Here is a 20,827-nt window from a genome sequence, read left to right on the forward strand (position 1 = left end):
GGTCTTGGTTAGTCTTTAGCCCTTACTACTAACAAACACTTTCGGGCTTCCCAGGTGGCACAGTGTTATTAAAGAATCCACCTGCCAATGCTGGAGATGCAAGAGTCACAGGTTTGATCCCTGGGTCAGGAAGATACCCTGGAAAAGGAAATGGCAACCCACCCTAGTAGTCTTGCCTAGAAGATTCTAAGGTCAGAGGAGCCTAGTGCACTACAGTCCCTGGGGTCACAAAGAGTAGGACAGGACTGAGCACGCACACATACACTAGCAAACACGTGTAGCTGGACTTGGCCTTCGCAAAGCTAATTATTCTCTGGCTCCGTACAGATTATACCCTGCCACTGGTGTTCTTCTCCCCCTGCACTCTCTAGTGTGTGTGTCTGCTCAGTCACACAGTTGTGTCCAACTCTTTGCAACTCTATGGACTGTAGCCTCTGCTGGGCTCTTCTGTCCATGGGATTTTGTAAAATTCTACATTTCGGAAAGAAGGTAATGGACTGATAACTTTAGGAACATCAGACCCAGTTGCTGTGTTGCCTGATGCCAGTTGTGGCCATTTTGAAACGTTGCAGAAGAAAAAAAAATGCAAGATCTTTGTAAGGACATAAAACTTCTCCCTATTCCTGAGAGGGGGGCACAGTTCTTGAGGCACTAGCCTATTGTGTTTCCCTTTTGCTTGGCAAAAATAATAAAGCTACTCTTTTCTATTTCCTCCAAATTCTTTCTCTATATTTCTATTTGGCATCAGTGGACAAAGAGCCAAGATTTTGGCAGCAGGATCAGTGTTGATTGAGTATATAGTATATACCAGGCACTATCTGAAGCACTTAACCTGCATTGCTTATTTGATTCTCATAATACACTTATGAGGTAGGTATTATAAATGACTTTGTCTTAGAGAGGAGCAAACTGAAGTTTAGAGAAATCAAGTGACTTTCTGTGTAGGTCACTAGCTCAGGATTTGAATCAGAGTGGCATGGCTCTGGAGAGCATAGTTTTAACCACGCACTGGACCCTGTCCTGTCTTCATCCAAGTCTACATCACATATTGCAATGTATGAATGTATTATTTATAACATAATAATAATAAATATAATGATAAGTAATAATAAAATTGGAAAATTTATAATACATATTTATACACTGATTTTCTTTAAAAGAATAAGATTACCTTAAAATGTAGTCCTAGAAAGCCTTGGAAATATGAATATCATATTTATACATTATTATTTTTATTGTAGAAACATGACTGGTATTTGTTGGATGCCTTCAACATGCCCAACATTAAGCTAGATTTTTTTTTTCTTGGAAATAATGTCGTATGGTAGGTACTGTTATTCTCATTTACTTGGCTGCAATATTCTCTCTCATCTTTCTTTTTCTTTGTATTCAGTCATATTTATTGTGCTCCTTTCTGTATGGAACACTCTCTGAAGATTACAGACAAAATACTTTTAGGTCCAAGCATTTACTTGTCCTCAAAGATCTTGCAGTTTATCCATAAGAAGACAAAAAGACAATTATTAGTATTACTATGATTTTGGCTGTGCTGTGCAGCATGAGGAAATCTTAGTTCCCCCAACAGGGATTGAACCTGTGCCCCCTGCATGGATGATAGAAGCATGGTATCTTAACCACTGGACTGCCAGGAAAACCCTGATAGGCAATTGAAGAAGTAATTATAATAAAACATGTGAAAGACACCACACTGAGGGAATCACTGAAAACCATGGAGCCCATTGCAAGAGACCTGCTCTCATCTAGAGGTGATCAGAAACAACCCAGTAGAAGTGACATTGAAGTTTGATGAAGAATAAGAGAAAGAAACTAATGAAGAACAAAGAGGAGCTCTATGTGTATTTTCATTTATTTCTTTCCCAAATCCTAAAAGATATCAAAATTTTTATTTTATAGATGAAGAAATAAGAATGGAAAGAAGTAACTATTCCAAGCATATCCCGATATGAGTTAAAAAAGAAAAAAAAAAAAAAAAAACAAACTAGGAAATCACATCCAGGCTCTTCTGAATCTAAAACCAAACATTTTCCCTCACAATAGTGCTTCACAAAGTGACATCCTCCAGCATTCCTAGAAATGCTAGATTGTAAAAATGTGAATTCATTGGCCCCCAAGACCAGCAGAAACAGAACCCTTGGGGTAAGGCTCAGTAATCTGTGTTTTACTTAGCCTTAGGTGATTCTGAAGCTTCTGAAGTTTGAGGATCATTGCTCTAAACATAAGGAGTGTGTGTGCTAGTCGCTCAGTCATGTCCGACTCTTTATGACCCCAGGGACTATAGCCCACCAGGCCCCTCTGTCCATGGGATTCTCCAGGCCAGAATAATGGAGTGGGTTGCCATTTCCTTCTCCAGGGACCTTCCCAACCCAGGGATCGAACCTGGGTCTCCTGCATTGCAGACAGATGCTTTACTGTCTGAGCTACTAGGGAAGCCTAGAACACTAGGAAGTAGAATGAATAAAGTGGGTTGGGCAGGTAACAATCCCCACAGAGATTAAATAGGAGGGAAGTGCATGTGTGCTCAGTCGCATCCAACTCTGTGACCCATGGACTGTAGCCCCCTCAGGCAAGAATACTAGAGTTGGTTACCATTTCTTACCCCAAGGGATCTTCCCGGCCCAGGGATTGAACTCACAAATCCTGCCTCTCCTGTATTGGCACATGGATTCTTTACCATTGAGCCAAATGGGAAGCCCCAGAGAGGTAAGACAAGCTCACACACACACAAAATGAAGTCAGAAAAGGTGTCTCCTAATTGATTTCTTATGACTTCATAAGTGTTCACTATGAAGGAATTAGATTTCTTGTTTGGATAATCAAAAAAGAGAGCAGGAAAGATCTAACAAAGAAGGTGGCGTTGAACTGGAACTTGAAGGCTAATTAGATCCTGATAGACAGTAGAAGTGCTTCTAGAAAGGAGGAGAAGCCCTGAGTGGCCATGTTTGTCAATGAGCAAGTAGACGAGTTTAAGTGTAGCCTATGGTTTACAGCAATGGCAAGATGCTTGTTAGAAATGCAAAATCCTGGGTCCCATCTGACCTTTTGAATAAAAATTTACATTCCATCAAGATTCCAGAGCCATGCACAAACACACTGGTCACTGATGCTTGAGAAGAGCTGATCTAATCCAGACTGACAGCTCAGCTGGGGCTAGTATTGGGACTAGTAGGGGAAATAGTTTGAAAAGCAGTAATCTAGTAAGTCTCATTCCCTGTTTACATCAAAGTCAGGGGAACAGCTTTGCAGACCATATCACTACAGGTCAACTCTTCAGGTCAGAGTTACTTAGAAAAACAGGGCTAGAAATGAAAATGAGGGATGATGAGAATGACTTTGGATTTATAGAATTTATTAGAGAATAAATTCTCCATAGACCTTTAGGCTGACAGGAAACAAAAAAAATTATATTTAAGAATTTTCCTAGGGAAAGGGTCCTCTGCCCAAATAATATAATTATTTATATTGGGAAAAGAAAATAATTCAAGAGGCTAAGATCATCTTGAGATGAATCATACTCCCAAGCTGCAGGTCACAGTATGGATTGCAGAGGATCTCTTACAAACTAAAGATATTCAAACAAGGTTTGTGGCAATACCCCAGGCAGCCCAGATTCTCAAAGGCTCTGGCCATACTGCACCCTTGATGACCATTGCCAAAGGCTCAAAACGAAGGTCAGGTTAGCTAAGAGGCAGTAAAAGGAGAATGCAAGGGGAGATGGCCCAGAAAGGGAGTGGGAAAAAGATAAATCTTCAGACTGCGAAGTGCAAACTAAGTGGAAAGAGGATGCAAGAGAAAAAAAGGCAGCAGTAGCTAACCAAGAACCTTAGTAAGACGGGCATGAAAATAGTTTCAACCTAAGGAGAAACCAGCCTCTGAAGAAGCAAAAGGGAGAGAAGCCACATCTGATTCACATCTTGCTGCTTGTATTCCCTTCCTGTGCATTCCAAAGGAAGATTTTTTTATCAACTGTTGGTAAATATGCATTTTAATAGCTATAGAAAGACATTTTTAAATGGGTTATTTCCATCTCATCCCATTTTTAAGATATATATATATTTTAAAGTGTAAATGGCTTAAGAAGTGAAATCTCATGCTGATGGGTTTTTATGTGTGTATATCCAAAATATATTGGGATATGAAATTAATGGAGGTTTTGTCTTATGTGTCAACGTAACATTTCAACGTTCAATAACTAAAGAAACAAAATTGGAAAACCAGTGTTTGACAAGAAAGAAGCATAAAGACATGGAAAAGCAAAGTGGGTATAAATTTCATCCAACATACAGCTCGAGGCTGTGAACTTTGTGTAAGTTAACACGCACATCTAATTCCGGCATGTTACAGGCAAGTCAACGTATCTCATATTCCAAATAAACAATAAGAAACATGGGCATTTTCAGTTTAGGAGAATTAAATTTCTAGGAAATGACCTTTCCAGGCTAGTGAATGTAAAATATCGAGGTCGTTCAAGAAACAAATAGTTGGCACCTAGGGAAATTGGAATATTTAAAAACATGCCTTGAAGAGCTAAATGACCTTTACTTTTTCACACTAAATATAAAATGCTCACCTGCGTCCAGATTACACATTTATCGACAGAGTTTGAGTTGAGGTGTTCAAGCATTTAAACTTAAGGCATTAGACCTGCCAAAACTCAAAGCATTAAAATGAAGGGGAGTTTCCCTGGAATGATTTTTATCTAGTGCCCGAGGAGGAAAACAAATGGAAATTCGCTGTAATCTAAAACACAAAGCCACAGACACTTCCACTTGCAAAGCTTGCAGTTAGGATGCAGTTTCCTCTTTTATCTAATTTGGCCAGGGAATAAGGTGGCTGAGCAGGTATAGGAGCTACTGTGGAGTTTCTATCTAATTATCGCCCTATTTTGACAATTAGGCAATTACAGCTACTTCTCTAGTTCTTCTATCCTGGGGTTGCAGATTGTTTTTCAAGCATTTCCTCTCCAGTGTCATAAGTTATTTTTCTTCATCTCTATGCTAAAAATAAATAATGTCTGCTCAGTAAATAGAAAGGAATTTTATTTATTTGTTTATTTCCATATGGGGGGGCAGGGGATATATGGAATCTTAGTTCTGAGACCCAGGATCCAACAGCACTCTGCATTAGAGAGGTGGAGTCTTAACCACTGGACAGCTAGGGAAGTCCTAGAAAGAAATTTTTAAAAATAAAATCACATTATAAAAGCCAGATTTCTCTCTTTCCCTATGGGAAAAGGGCCCCAATGATTTGAGTAGCTATCCTATGCACACAGATTCTTTACCAGCTGAGCCATCAGGGAAGCCCAAGAATACTTGAGTGGGTAGCCTATCCCTTTTTCAGGGAATCTTCCTGACCCAGGAGTCGAACCGGGGTCTCCTGCATTGCAGGTAGATTCTTTACCAGCAGAGCTACTGCTGCTGCTGCTAAGTCACTTCAGTCGTGTCCTACTCTGTGCGACCCCATAGACAGCAGCCCACCAGGCTCTCCCGTCCCTGGGATTCTCCAGGCAAGAACACTGGAGTGGGTTGCCATTTCCTTCTCCAATGCAGGAAAGTGAAAAGTGAAAGGGAAGTCGCTGTTGTGTCTGACTCTTCGAGACCCCATGGACTGCAGCCCACTAGGCTCCTCCGTCCATGGGATTTTCCAGGCAAGAGTGCTGGAGTGGGGTGCCATCGCCTTCTCTGAGCAGAGCTACTAGTTTCATTTAAAAAATACATTACGTAAATATAAGTACCTGGACTTCAAAGTGCAGCTGTTAAATCCTCATGCTTTCTAAAACAGAAAGCTAGGTATTATCTGTTACGTGTTTGGACTTGTTAAAGCAACAGTGGCATTCTCCCAGGGGGGCAGAGAGTTGAAAATATAAGAATGGACCCCAGTGCAAAGTCAATGCCAGCTGGCTTACTTAGGAGATACCAAGAGAATCCTGAAAGAATGTGTTTCAAATCCCCTAAGGGAAAATCACAGGGTCCTAACACAAAACTAATGCAATTCTGGAGCTAAAATTTGTGGTTGAGGATAAAGTAATACAAATGAGGAAAAGACATTTCAAAGGCTTCATAATCTGTATCTCTCCTGTCACTCAGTCCTGTCCAACTTTTTTGTGACCCTATGCACTGTAGCCCCCCATGCTCCTCTGTGCATGCTTCTCTAAGTCTCCTGCATCACAGGCAAGTTCTTTATGGCTGAGCCACTGGGGAAGTCCCTCTCCTCAATGAGTTCCTGGGTTAAAGACAACTTTATATGGAAAAACATCTCGATCTTTGGTCTCAGGTCAATTTCCTTTTGCCTAATAATCCATCCTTTGCTCACCTCATTAGTACTAAAAAATAAAACCAATGTTACTAGGGTAAAATATTACCAGTGAGGATGAGGAAGTTCCCTGTCATGGAAAAATCCTCTAAGCCCAATTTTACATCAAGACACTGTCTTTGTGAGAAGGAAGCTCAAAGACAACATCCTTAGTAACACTTGCACACAGAGATCTGAGAACCGAACTGGCAAAATTGGACCCTGATGGGTTTTTATTTTATTTTAAATGCTCTGAGTTTGTTTGCAAAGAGCAACCCCTCCAACAAAAAAAAAAAAAAAAAAACACAAAAAATAGACATGTAAATCATGGAAAACTAAAACATTCTTTCATAGCCCCTTAAAAGTGTGCCCACAGATTCACTCCACAATCCTACTTGTAGGAATTCATCCTAAGAAAATAATGTACGATATATCTGAAAGGCCAAAACAATGTAGATGTCAACAATAAAGAATTTGATTAAAGATATAATTGTTGTTCAGTTGCTAATTGTGATCCTATGGACTGCAGATTTCCAGGCTCTCCCATCCATCACTATCTCCTGTAATTTGCTCAGATTCATGTCTATTGAGTCAGTGGTGCTATTTAACCATCATATGCTCTGCTACCCACTTCCCTTCTCCTTTTGCCTTCAGTATTTCTCAGCATCAGAGTCTTTTCCAATCAGTCAGCTCTTTGCATCAGGTTGCCAAAGCATGGGCTTCAGCTTCAGCATCAGTCCTTCCAATGAACATTCAGGGTTCATTTCCTTTAGAATAGACTGATTTGATCTCCTTGCAGTCCAAGGGACTCTCAAGAGTCTTCTCCAACACCACAATAAGAAAGAATCAGTTGAAGAATGCACAACTATTGCAAACAAGCTTTTTAAAGAATTTTTATGGATGTGGATAACAGTTACATGTTTTGAAGCAGGAAGAGGAACTGATAAAATATTTATAGCAAATAATCACATATTTGGAAAAAATAATCCATGAATTTAAGGATATGTATGTACTATGAGTTCCAAAGAATAGCAAGAAGAGATAAGAAAGCCTTCTTCAGCGATCAAAGCAAAGAAATAGAGGAAAACAACAGAATGGGAAACACTAGGGATCTCTTTAAGAAAATCAGAGATATCAAGGGAACATTTCATGCAAAGATGGGCTCAATAAAGGACAGAAATGGTATGGACCTAACAGAAGCAGAAGATATTAAGAAGAGATGGCAAGAATACACAGAAGAACTGTACAAAAAAGATCTTCACGACCCAGATAATCACAATGGTGTGATCACTGACCTAGATCCAGACATCCTGGAATGTGAAGTCAAGTGGGCCTTAGAAAGCACCACTACAAACAAAGCTAGGGGAGGTGATGGAATTCCAGTGGAGCTCTTTCAAATACTGAAAGATGATGCTGTGAAAGTGCTGCACTCAATATGCCAGCAAATTTGGAAAACTCAGCAGTGGCCACAGGACTGGAAAAGGTCAGATTTCATTCCAATCCCAAAGAAAGAATGCTCAAACTACCGCACAATTGCTCTCATCTCACATGCTAGTAAAGTAATGCTTAAAATTCTCCAAGCCAGGCTTCAGCAATATGTGAACCGTGAACTTCCTGATGTTCAAACTGGTTTTAGAAAAAGCAGAGGAACCAGAGATTAAATTGCCAACATCTGCTGGATAATGGAAAAAGCAAGAGAGTTCCAGAAAAACATCTATTTCTTCTTTATTGACTATGCCAAACCCTTTGACTGTGTGGATCACAATAAACTGTGGAAAATTCTTAAAGCGATGGGAATACCAGACCACCTGATCTGCCTCTTGAGAAACCTATATGCACGTCAGGAAGCAACAGTTAGAACTGGACATGGAACAACAGACTGGTTCCAAATAGGAAAAGGAGTTCGTCAAGACTGTATATTGTCACCCTGTTTATTTAACTCATATGCAGAGTACATCATGAGAAACGCTGGACTGGAAGAAACACAAGCTGGAATCAAGATTGTCTGGAGAAATCTCAATAACCTCAGATATGCAGATGACACCACCCTTATGGCAGAAAGTGAAGAGGAACTCAAAAGCCTCTTGATGAAAGTGAAAGTGGAGAGTGAAAAAGTTGGCTTAAAGCTCAACATTCAGAAAACGAAGATCATGGCATCCGGTCCCACCACTTCATGGGAAATAGATGGGGAAACAGTGGAAACAGCGTCAGACTTTCTTTTTCTGGGCTCCAAAATCACTGCAGATGGTTGACTGCAGCCATGAAATTAAAAGACGCTTACTCCTTGGAAGGAAAGTTATGACCAACCTAGATAGCATATTCAAAAGCAGAGACATTACTTTGCCAACAAAGGTTCGTCTAGTCAAGGCTATGGTTTTTCCTGTGGTCATTTATTGATGTGAGAGTTGGACTGTGAAGAAGGCTGAGCGCCGAAGAATTGATGCTTTTGAACTGTGGTGTTGGAGAAGACTCTGAGAGTCCCTTGGACTGCAAGGAGATCCAACCAGTCCATTCTGAAGGAGATCAGCCCTGGGATTTCTTTGGAAGGAATGATGCTAAAGCTGAAACTCCAGTACTTTTGCTACCTCATGTGAAGAATTGACTCATTGGAAAAGACTCTGATGCTGGGAGGGATTGGGGGCAAGAGGAGAAGGGAACGACAGAGGATGAGATGACTGGATGGCATCACTGACTCGATGGACATGAGTCTGAGTGAACTCTGGGAGTTGGTGATGGACAGGGTGGCCTGGCGTGCTGCGATTCATGGTGTCGCAAAGAGTCGGACACGACTGAACAACTGATCTGATCTGATCTGATATACTATGATGTTATATGATTACTTTTGATTTTTTTTTACCTTTAAATTTTATGTTTTATTATTTTAAAATAAAAATTAATAAATTCATACATATTAACATAGATAACATATTTTTATGTCAAACAGCTATTTTTCCCCCCAAACAAACAAAATAATTGCACTCAATGCAATTATTGCAAACTCAATTTACTGCAAATATGTAGTTTTAGTTGAACTATATGAAAAAAAACTTTGTGGTTGGGGAAAAAAGAGAAATGTTTTAAAATAGCTTTTTAAGGTAAATGTGGCTGTTCTTTGATACTCCAGTAAAACTGGACAGAAAGGGTGGGAAGATTTGGGAGAATGGCATTGAAACATGTATAATATCATGTATGAAACGAGTTGCCAGTCCAGGTTCGATGCACAATACTGGATGCTTGGGCTGGTGCACTGGGACGACCCAGAGGGATGGTATGGGGAGGGAGGAGGGAGGAGGGTTCAGGATGGGGAACACATGCATACCTGTGGTGGATTCATTTCGATATTTGGCAAAACTAATACAATATTGTAAAGTTTAAAAATAAAATAAAATATTAAAAGAAAAAAAAAAAGAAAACTAAGATCATGGCGTCTGATCCCATCACTTCATGGGAAATAGATGGGGAAACAGTGGAAACAGTGTCAGACTTTATTTTGGGGGGCTCCAAAATCACTGCAGATGGTGACTGCAGCCATGAAATTAAAAGACTCTTACTTCTTGGAAGAAAAGTTATGACCAACCTAGATAGCATATTGAAAAGCAGAGACATTGCTTTTGATTTTTATTCTTTTTTTCACTTTCTTCAATAAATATATATTATTCATGCAGTAAAATTAAAATAATTAAAAATAATTTGTTCAAGAAATGTAAAATATTAAATTCATGCCATACTTGCTTCCTTATAGCTCAGTTGGTAAAGAATCCTGGGTCAGGAAGATCCACTGGAGAAGGATTCCAGTATTCTTGGGCTTCCCTTGTGGCTTAGCTGGTAAAGATTCTGCCTACAATGAGGGAAACCTGGGTTCTGTTCCTGGTTTGGGAAGATCCCCTGGAGAATGGAAAGGATACCCACTCCAGTATTCTGGCCTAGAGAATTCCATGGACTATACAGTCCATGGGATCACAAAAAGTGGGACACAACTGAGCGACTTTCACTTTCATACTTGCTGACATACTTTTTGTGCATCCCTTTTTTGTGGTGCTTGGGATGAGCAACCTGGCTGGGTACTCCTTGCTTAAGGACTTCAAGACTAGCTTGGACTCCAGCTTCATCCATTCATTGAGAAAAAGAAAAACCTCTTTTCATACCAACTTCCTCTAGTTTACTGTCCCCAAACAGCAGGAGAAAGATTTCCTAGGTGTCAGATCTGCCATGTTTTAGAACATCAAAAGCCAATGTTCCTTGCCATCTCCCTCAAGCCTTGGGCTACAGGAAGGGGTGGGCAGAGGAAGGGAATCATTGGATTGCATTCCCACTTCCCTCCCAAGCATGTCAATGGAGATGTGAAGAGAGAGCACATCAGGTCTGGTTTATTCAATCCTTGCATGTTTCCTGAGGATCCTGGAACTTTGATTGGCCTTTGGTGATGACCCCTGGGCATGTGGCTCTTAGGATGCTTTTTATGGTGCTAATTGATGATGTTGTCATGGATGTCTGGAGCCATGGGGTGTGCTGTATCAGCTCATCAGGACTGTCAAGATTGATTCATGCAAACATCAAGATTGATGATACTCCTGGTTTCACTGTTGGTATTCTGAATTTCAGTTACTGTGGTTGGTTGCACAGCAGTATGTGTCGACATGATCTGTTCTTAAAACTTGGATCCTAAGACTCAGGTAGGTTTCTCTGTGCAAAGACACTTTGTGCGCATCTTAACAGATCTCAGCTAGAGAGGAAAGTGCCTTTTGTGTGATCAAAGATGGGGAAAGAGTCAGAATCCTGTGCCTGATATCTCTAGACTACTTTCAATGAGTATCTTTTTTCTCTTGCTCATGCTCCTTTTACTGTACTAAACCACTGTTGTGCTCATAACTTGCTGTTTGTTTGAGTCTTTCTTTTTTGAGTCCTTCTAGAAAATCAGAGGGACTTCTGGTGGCTCAGATAGTAAAGAATCTGCCTGTAATGCAAGAGACCCAGGTTTGATTCCTGGGTTGGGAAGATGCCCTGAAGAAGGAAATGGCTATGCACTACCATATTCTTGCCTGGAGAATTCTATGGACAAAGAAGCTTGGCAGGCTATAGGCCATAGGGTTGCAAGAGCTGGACACAACTTAGTGACTAAACCACCACCACCAGCAAATTAGAAAACTTCAGGGTGGTGATCAGACCCCTAAAATGTAACTATTCCATGTGGGACTCCCTAAGTCACACAATCTGCTTTGTCATTTCTATTCCCTACCAATATGATATTTCATATTTGTCTAGATTTCATCTATGTAAAAATCTTGCTGAGTATCTTAATTGAAGAGGCTCTCTTCAATGACCTTCTTTTTTTGTACTTCTACACCCCAAGGTGAGGAACTTATCAAGACATGTGTGAAGCAAGACTCAACTACTGTGAACTAGAAGACAATATAAACAGTGGTGAGATTGCCTTTCTGAATAAAGAAAACAGTGCCAGAAAGGTCACTGGCAGGAGACTGTGGACATGGCGGCTGAGGAGGAAACCAATTGAAAGAAGCCAAAGTGCCTAGGCTCCTAGTGGCTGTTTCCACTCTTTCAGTTCTTTGGCAATGATTGATTTGAGACATTTATTCAGGAAACACAGTCACTGATGCTCACTGTCCTTTATCTGATAACTTCTCCAACCTGCTGCTGCTGCTGCTAAGTCACTTCAGTGTGACCCCATAGATGGCAGCCACCAGGCTCCCTCGTCCCTGGGATTCTCCAGGCAAGAACACTGGAGTGCGTTGCCATTTCCTTCTCCAATGCAGGAAAGTGAAAAGTGAAAGTGAAGTCCCTCAGTAGTGTCCGAATCTTCGCGACCCCATGGACTGCAGCCTATCAGGCTCCTCCATCCATGGGATTTTCCAGGCAAGAGTACTGGAGTGGGGTGCCATTGCCTTCTCAGGCTCCAACCTGAAGAGTTATTAATTCCCTGCTCAGTCTTGGTCTCTGATCCTACACACTTCGTTCCTTCTGTTTTTCCTCCTAGGAAAAATTTTATATCATTAATCAGTTTTTGGACATCTCTGAAATGTTTTGAAATTTTATGTACTATGCTTTAGGTATGAAGTTCCATTGGTAACATAACTTTTAGCTCTTGCTATGGATCTGTCTACTGGAAAATCAACAACTTCCATTTCTGTACGTGTTTCTTTTGCCTAAAGGCCAATCTCATGTGCCCTAACTAGGACCATATCTACAGTTGAGAGCATAGATACATTTCCCCAAGTATTTAGACTTCTGGGAGTTTCCTGAAATGGGATAATGGGGGTGGGTGACTGAACCATGGTAGTTTTGCTTTTTAGACACTTGGAGTTTAAAATCTATGAATCAGATTGCAGTAATGGGCAAGAGTATATACATATATACAAATGCTTACTTTGATTAATAATCATTCTTAAATAAATTTAATATTTCTTCAGGAGAAGATCATTAAAAAAAAAGCAGATGCATGAAAAAAACTATCTTCAAGCATATGGGTTCATTTGGAACTATTTTAATTTATTTCAACATTTTCAGATGTCTTATCATTTTTGATCCAAGAAAACTTAAATTGTCTACATTTTATTATTCCTCTGGTTGATACTACCAGACCTATTGTCCAATATTTTCTCTTCTCCCTTCATCTTAAAGGTCAAGCTGAGTATTTGAATAGGCAGGAAACAGCAGATCATGTGATTAGTACTTTGTTATCTGTTCTTCAACAACAATGGCAGGACTTTTTCTAAATTTAGTGAGAATTCTAGTTTAATCCAGATCACTGTTAAAATCTTTTCTGCAATGTCCCTTCTATTCTGAAAGGAAAATATCAATATTTTTTATTACATAATTCTTCAACCTATACAACCTTTGACCTAACACATATAATAAGATAACACTGAAACAGAAATTTATATTTGTCACACAATAATAAAGTTGAACCATCTGGCTCCTGGAGTATTGTGTGCCTTCAGGATAATCACTGCTTGATCTGTCATTCACTGAGAGTTATGAAGAATCCAGCACATAACAGGAGCAAGGCCAATCTCTCTCTCTCTTTTTTTTTTTTTTGTAGAATGTTAAGCAATTATATTCCTATTGTTAACAGTAAAACGTTTTCAAAATTGTCCTACAGAGTAGCACAGTATATCTAACTCATTGGATACGGAAATGTTCTTTTTGCCAAAATTGTAGTGTCAAACACATTATTATTATTAATATAAAGAGCTTTTATTGTTTAAAATTTGTTTTTAAAATAATATAAGTACAGTTTTTCTCCTTCTTCTCCAATTTTTCTTCTTCCTCACCCTTGAAACTCCAGGAAACAAGTGGATACCAAGCACTGAGAGTTTGAAAAGCAGAATGAGCCAAGATAAAGTAGATGTGGGTCTGGAGAGGGGAATGCACAGAAATTCAACACATGATAGCTCCTAGCAGTCATGCACATTATACAGTGTGCAAGACAGAAGAGAAAAAAGGGCTAACCTGAAGAGTGAAAGGAAAACACAATAAAGCTCTACTAGAGAAAGTATATAAGACGACAGGTTCATTTAGAGAGGCAGTATAGCCGTGATCCATTTCCCAAGTTGTTTGGCTCAGTGGTAAAGTATCAACCTGCTAATGCAGAAGATTCAATCACTGGGTCAGGAAGATCCCTTGGAGAAGGAAATGGCAAATCCCATCTATATTCTTGCCTGGAAAATGCCATGGACAAAGAAGCCTGGTGACCTACAGTCCACAGGGTTGCAAAGAATTGGACATGACTGAACAACAGCAACAATAACTAGGATCTAGGTGGATCTTGATTGGAATCCTAGCCTCATGATTTCCTAATTGTGGGATGTTGGTTAAATAATTGAACACTTCTACATTTTAGTTACTTTAACTGTAAAGGAAGAACTATGATGGCTTATAATATATTTCATAAGTGCTGTCTTGACAGTTTTAAGATCATGGCTAAAAATGTTCATCCCATTGAAGGATGTTTGCCAAGCCTATACTCCAACCGCTTCCCTTTTGGGCTCTAACACTCTGGGTTATAGCTCACACAGCCAACTACCAGAAGCCCCAGATCCCGAATATCCAGGACAGCCTCTTCTTCCTTAGTCTGCAGAATTATTCAGAATAATCTATAAGAAGCCCATGAAACCTAGCTAGCTACACCTGGTTTGCCTTATATAAGCTGCCTGCTACAGTTCCAGCTTGCTGTTATCCTTTCTCCAGGTGCAATCTCTAATGCTGCCCTGTATTGACAGTCTTCTGAAAGTAATAATACTTTTTGCCTTTCATCTAGAGGTCATTTATTATGTCCCACCACCACCACCAGTCAATCCTAAAGGAAATCAGTCCTGAATATTCATTGAAAGGACTGATGCTGAAGCTGAAGTTGCAATACTTTGGCCACCTGATGTGAAGAACTGACTCATTTGAAAAGACCCTGATGCTGGAAAAGATTGAAGGCAGGAGGAGAAGGGGACAACAGAGGATGAGATGGTTGGATGGCATTACCTACCCAATGGACATGAGTTTGAGTAAGCTCCAGGAGTTGGTGATGGACAGGGAAGCCTGTCATGCTGCAGTCATTGGGGGTGGCAGAGTCAGACATGACTGAGCGACTGAACTGAACCATCATCAGTCAGTCAGTCAGTTCAGTCGCTCAGTCATCATCATCAGAATGCAGCAAATTTTAAAATGCAGCTCTTGAGACTTCCCTGGTGGTCCAGTAGTTAAGAATTCACTTTGGAATGCAGAGGATGAGGGTTCAATCCCTGGTTGGGAAACTAAGATCTCACATCCAGGGAGCAACTAAGCCTGCGAGCTCCTAGTACTGAGCTTGTGCACTCCAGAGCCTGTGTACCACAACTAGAGAGCCCACATGACTGCAACTACTGAGCCCACATGCCATAAGTATAGAGTAGATGCACTGCAATGGACAATCCCTCATGATGCAACTAAGACCCAACACAGACAAATAAAATAAATATTTTAAAAATGAAAGTGAAAGTGAAGTTGTTCAGTCGTGTCCGACTCTTTTGTGACCCCATGGACTGTAGCCCACCAGGCTCCTCCATCCATGGGATTCTCCAGGCAAGACTACTGGAGTGGGTTGCCATTTCCTTCTCCAGGGGATCTTCCCAACCCAGGGATCGAACCCAGGTCTCCTGCATTGCAGGCAGACGCTTTAACCTCTGAGCCACCAGGGAAGCCCATTTTAAAAATAGTGCCCTTAAATTATAATTTATAAAATGATAATTCATATGATTAGCTTAGCACACTACCTAGTACATAATTGTTTTTCTCCCCCTTCTTCCACAATTTCTTTGAACTAATGTGGAATTGTTCTTCAGGCTGCAAGATAGGAGACCTCCATGTTACCATGGAAAGCAGATTCAGAAAAAATCTTGAATTTTAAATTTCCTCTCTATTCTACTTTTAAATCTATAAAACATTTCTGACCTGGAAAAGAAGACTTGAGATGAAGAAAAAAACAATAGATTCTGGCTAATGTTCATCAATAGAATCTGATTCTATTCATAGAAATACGATTTTGTTTTGTACCTTCCCTTAGGTCAGTTTTGGAAATGCAAATGATTACATCCTTTTTCAGGAAGTCTGAGAAAGGGGTCTCATAGAATTTCACTTGTCCTTTGTTTAGAAGTAAACCAATGTGTGTCAGTAGACGTGTCAGTCTGGGGAGACTCAGGTAGCAGAACCAACTTTTCAGAGCTTCCAAGTAGTGTGTATGTGCACATGTGAGCTCAGTTGTGTCTGATTCTTTGCGACCCCATGGACTATAGCCCACCAGGCTCCTCTGTCCATGGAATTTTCCAGGCAAGAATGCTGGAGTGGGTTGCCATTTCCTTGTTCAGGGGATCTTCCCAACCCAGGGATCTAATTCGGGTCTCTGTGTCTCTGGCATTGAAAAGCAGATTCTTTACCACTGAACCACTTTAGAAGTCAAATAGTGCAAACAGCACTTTTACTATTTCCTCTAAAAAGGTCCAGGGATTTGTAAGGGAATCTGAGCACCATGGTCACATTAAAGGCATATGACTGTGGACTGCATTGGACCAAATGGCCAGATACCAGATGGGAATGTAGATATCACAGTGGAAGACAGACTAAAAGAATGATCATTACCAACAATCAGAGCTATAGTGCATATTCTAACAGATGCTATTATGAGATATTGGTCAAGGCTAGACATTTCCCTCCATTGTCATAAAGCTACATCAATCATGCAGCAGAAAAATTTATGTTCACTCAATATCTTTGTATTCCCAAAGCTCTCTTGAACTTGGCTAGGACCGAGTGACTAGTTTTAAGTGATGGACTATGATACGTCACCACTAAGTTGTGGCAGGATAAAATTTTTTTACTATCCAGCAGTCTTTTTTCTATTACAGAGATCGTGGAGGTCGCATGCAGAGATAGATAGACGATCCACAAAATAAAGCCTGGCTGGCCTTTTAAGGCATCATTTAGAAGCAAGCCATCAGGGGAATTCCCCGGCTGTCCAGTGGTTTGGACTCAGCTTTCACTGCCAAGGGCACAGGTTCAGTCTCTGCTTGGGAAAATAAAATACCACAAGCCAAAAAAGAAAAGAAAAAAGAAAGCTGTCAGACACACAGCAGAAATAAGCCTTTATGTGGTAAGTCAGTGATATTTCAGCGTTGTTTATCATGGTTACAGAATCTTGCAAATTCTTACTAATATACGTCTGGGAATTTAGATGTCACATATGAGAACAAGTAATGGGGAAGAGTCTTAAACTGGTCAACTATCTTTCAGATTAATTTTGAAAAAATTTAATTGGTCAGTTTATTTTTTCTGCCTCTAAATAAACTGGAGAGTTGGGAAGGGAATTAAATTTTACTACAGAAAAAAAATGTGTTTATCACACATCGGAGAAGGCAACGGCACCCCACTCCAGTACTCTTGCCTGGAGAATCCCAGGGATGGCGGAGCCTGGTAGGCTGCAGTCCATGGGGTAGCGAACAGTCAGACACGACTGAGCGACTTCCCTTTGACTTTTCACTTTTGTGCATTGGAGAAGGAAATGGCAACCCACTCCAGTGTTCTTGCCTGGAGAATCCCAGGGACGGCGGGGTCGCACAGAATCGGACACGACTGGTGACTTAGCAGCAGCAGCAGCAGCAGTATCACACATCTGAGTTTGAATATTTGAAGAAAAATAATGCTTGCTACTTCATTATAAATATTATAAGAGAAATATAATTTAGTATGCAGGATAAGTTATTTTGATGTCAAGTGGATTTATGTCCCAGGAATGACCACTTTTTCTGCAGCCTGGAAAAGCTTTTTAACCTTACTAAAATTTACTTTCCTCATTTATGAAAAGAGGAAAATAATAATAACTTGTAAGGATGTAGTGAACATTAAATGAGACAATGAGTACAACGTTCTTAACAGAAGGCCAGGCATATGGGAAGCCTTCAATCAAAGTCTATTACTATTTTAATGTTGTTATATGGGCTGGAAGTCCATATAAATATAATGCCTTTACACAGTAAAGGCAAGATGATTGAGTAAATCCAAATAATACACATAAGAAGATGATATAAGATATTTAAGGTAACTAGGATGAGATATTAAGGTTTTATTCTAAGGATATCTTATGATACGTATGTGCCTCTTGCCCTAGGGATCCATGGGCTACTAATAGAATATGTCCTTAAAGCTTGGAATCTTGGTTTTCCTTTGTTTCTAAAAGAGACAGAAAGATTGGATACATATTATTTTTTAGAACACACAATACTTATCTTCAAAATACAAGTAAATAGAAACAGGTTTGCAAGATGGGTATTTTTCTTTTAAGAATCTATGGGTAACTTGCAATAACAGGTATTTCAATATTCACATTCCCATGAGTACCATTTGGTTTAGTCTCCTGATTGCTATCTTGTGCTGAATCGTTCTGTTTATAGCTTTAAAATTGCTATCTGGGTGACAGTCTTCTGTTTCTAATCTTAAAATGGTTATCTAGTGGGTTTGCTCCCTATAGTTCATCGTACAGCTTGATAATACTGTGGAGGGAAATACAATTAGCTAACTATGCACCTGCTCAGTTTACAGTTTTATGAGTGTAACTTGTTCTATGATATACATCTTGGGGCTTGTGATGAAATTGCTTGAAAACAGAAATTCTGTATAAAACTTTGCAATATATAAATATATCATTAAATATTTTGTTTAATATGTTTTCTCCATATTCCTTTTCTGTATGTATACAAACATATACCAATCCTAACCACTGGACCACGAGGGAATTCCCTAATTGAAGTTTTGACATTGGTTCAGGATCAGATTGTATGCTGTATTTCAGAAGTTGCTTCCAGTGGCCATTTAGTAAACCCTAGAAAATTTATTATCTTACTTATGAATTAGGTGTTTGATGTGAAGTTTCTCTTTCTTTAAACATTACTATATGTAATAACATTGCTAGAGCTAGGGATAGTTATATGCCATATTCTCTGATATATGTGGGGGGAATAGTGGTACTTTTACTGAGCAGATTTATAAGACCCTAAAAAAGGAGACTCTACTAGTAGGCTTCCCACATGGTCATTTTAAAAAATCTTTTTACTTGTGATTATGTTGCATTTATCTTTCTTGAGTGAAAAGAACCAGTTTCTTCATCATAGATGACTTGCTCCAGGGTAGTTTGAGTGAAGTTTTCAGGGCAGTCATCAAAGGACTAATGAAGACCTGGGGTCCTTGAATTGAGTCAATTTGTCAGCATGAATTATTCTCCAATCAAAATGAGATTTCTCTGCAGTAGCAGGAGAAAGAGAAGTGTTTAACTAAGTGGAGGAAAGAAAGATACTTCAATCAGAAGATGCTGCTTTGAGGGTGAGGACTACCACTTAGAGATGGTCACTTGACTCTAGATTTGTTATTTTAGTCTTATTTTCTTATCTAGATGACTGCTATTTTAGTAATATCTCAAAACGGTGTGGTGAGTCAAAAACCTACATATGTGGACTAATACATGGTCAAGCACTGTACAATTGGTAGGTATTACAACTAGTGTGAAAGAACTCACATGATGCCACTGGAAGTGTCAACTCTATTTTTTAAGATATTAAAGCAATAATAAATGCCAGTTGTTTCTCCCTCTTCCTTAGGCGATCATTGGGTACAAGTTGATGTATCTCACCATGAACACAGTGAAATGACAATGATCACAAAAGAACAGATCAAAATATTAAAGGGAGAGAATGTGTTCATGTCCGTGCAAATAGCAGAGGTCTAATCAACAGGATATTTAAAGATCTATAACTGAGCAAGTTTAAGAGAACTTATTTCAAAATATTTGAAAATATATATTTTTTGTTCACCCTTTCAGTTAACATCATTTGTATTCAAATGACCAAAATAGTTTGAAAGAGTAATTGTGTTGAATGAGAAATTATTGGAATATAAAGGATTAAGAAACAATAATTAAAATAGAAAAGTTAGAATAAAAAAAAAGGTGTTGGGGAGGATCTTATTCACATCATTAATGTCTCTGAAATCACTCTCCCATCTTTCCATGGGCTTGTCCCAAATCATCTCAGTTGATTGACTGTTTATAGCCCCTTTTTCTCTCCCTAACTTAAAGCATGGTACTAGCATTTGATATTCTTCAGAATAAAAGATTTGCTGGCACCATTTTTATAAACTAAAATGAGTGCAAAAAGGAAAAAATCATAAAAATATTAATGTTATTTGGATACAACTTACCAAATATTTCATAATTTTTTAAATTCCCAAAGCAACAAACCAACCATGGTGAATTAAGTCTGCACAGATGAATGAGTCTGCACACGTCAATAGGCTTTTGTGCTAGATGGTAAAAACATATGGAATGTGTTACATTCCAAACAACCAAAGGGTTCTGAAGAATAATTAATGAGGTTCATAAATATGGACAAAAATAAGCCCATTTTCACATCTTCCAATTATTAAATCTAGAACAAATCTTCTTCTTCAATTGGCTTTTCTTATAACATATTTCTGACACAGAAGAGAACATTTGTTTCATATTTTATTGAATTTCATTTATATTAAATTAAAAATATATTTCTGACAGATTCATGTAACAAAAAGGCAGAACAGTTTTCAAATTGTTCAGCTGGGATGATCAGTATGGAATGAGGCAAAGCAGGTCGCATTCTATAATTGCCTGTACAGGTACAATTCTTTCCCAAGAGCCAAGAGAGGATCCTTGAGAACTAACAGAAAAGCCTAATTACAGAAATTTAAAATACTGTTTGTCCCTCATTCTCAAATAACAACAGAAAATGGGAGAAGGGAAGGAGGATGGGGTGAAGGGCTGGAAGGGAGGAAATAACAAGGGAAATTATACTAAAAATATACCTAACATTAAAAAAGTTAGTATGTGTTAAGTGCATAATCCTTCATAGATAAAATAGAAAAAAAAAATCAAAATAACATTACACCACACACAATTGGCATATCCTATTGTGTAAGCGAGTGCAGAGGTTGAACACGTCACCATAGTGCTGAACAC

The sequence above is a fragment of the Bubalus bubalis genome, chromosome 2 (genome assembly GCF_019923935.1).
Source record: "Bubalus bubalis isolate 160015118507 breed Murrah chromosome 2, NDDB_SH_1, whole genome shotgun sequence".
Taxonomy (NCBI): domain Eukaryota; kingdom Metazoa; phylum Chordata; class Mammalia; order Artiodactyla; family Bovidae; genus Bubalus; species Bubalus bubalis.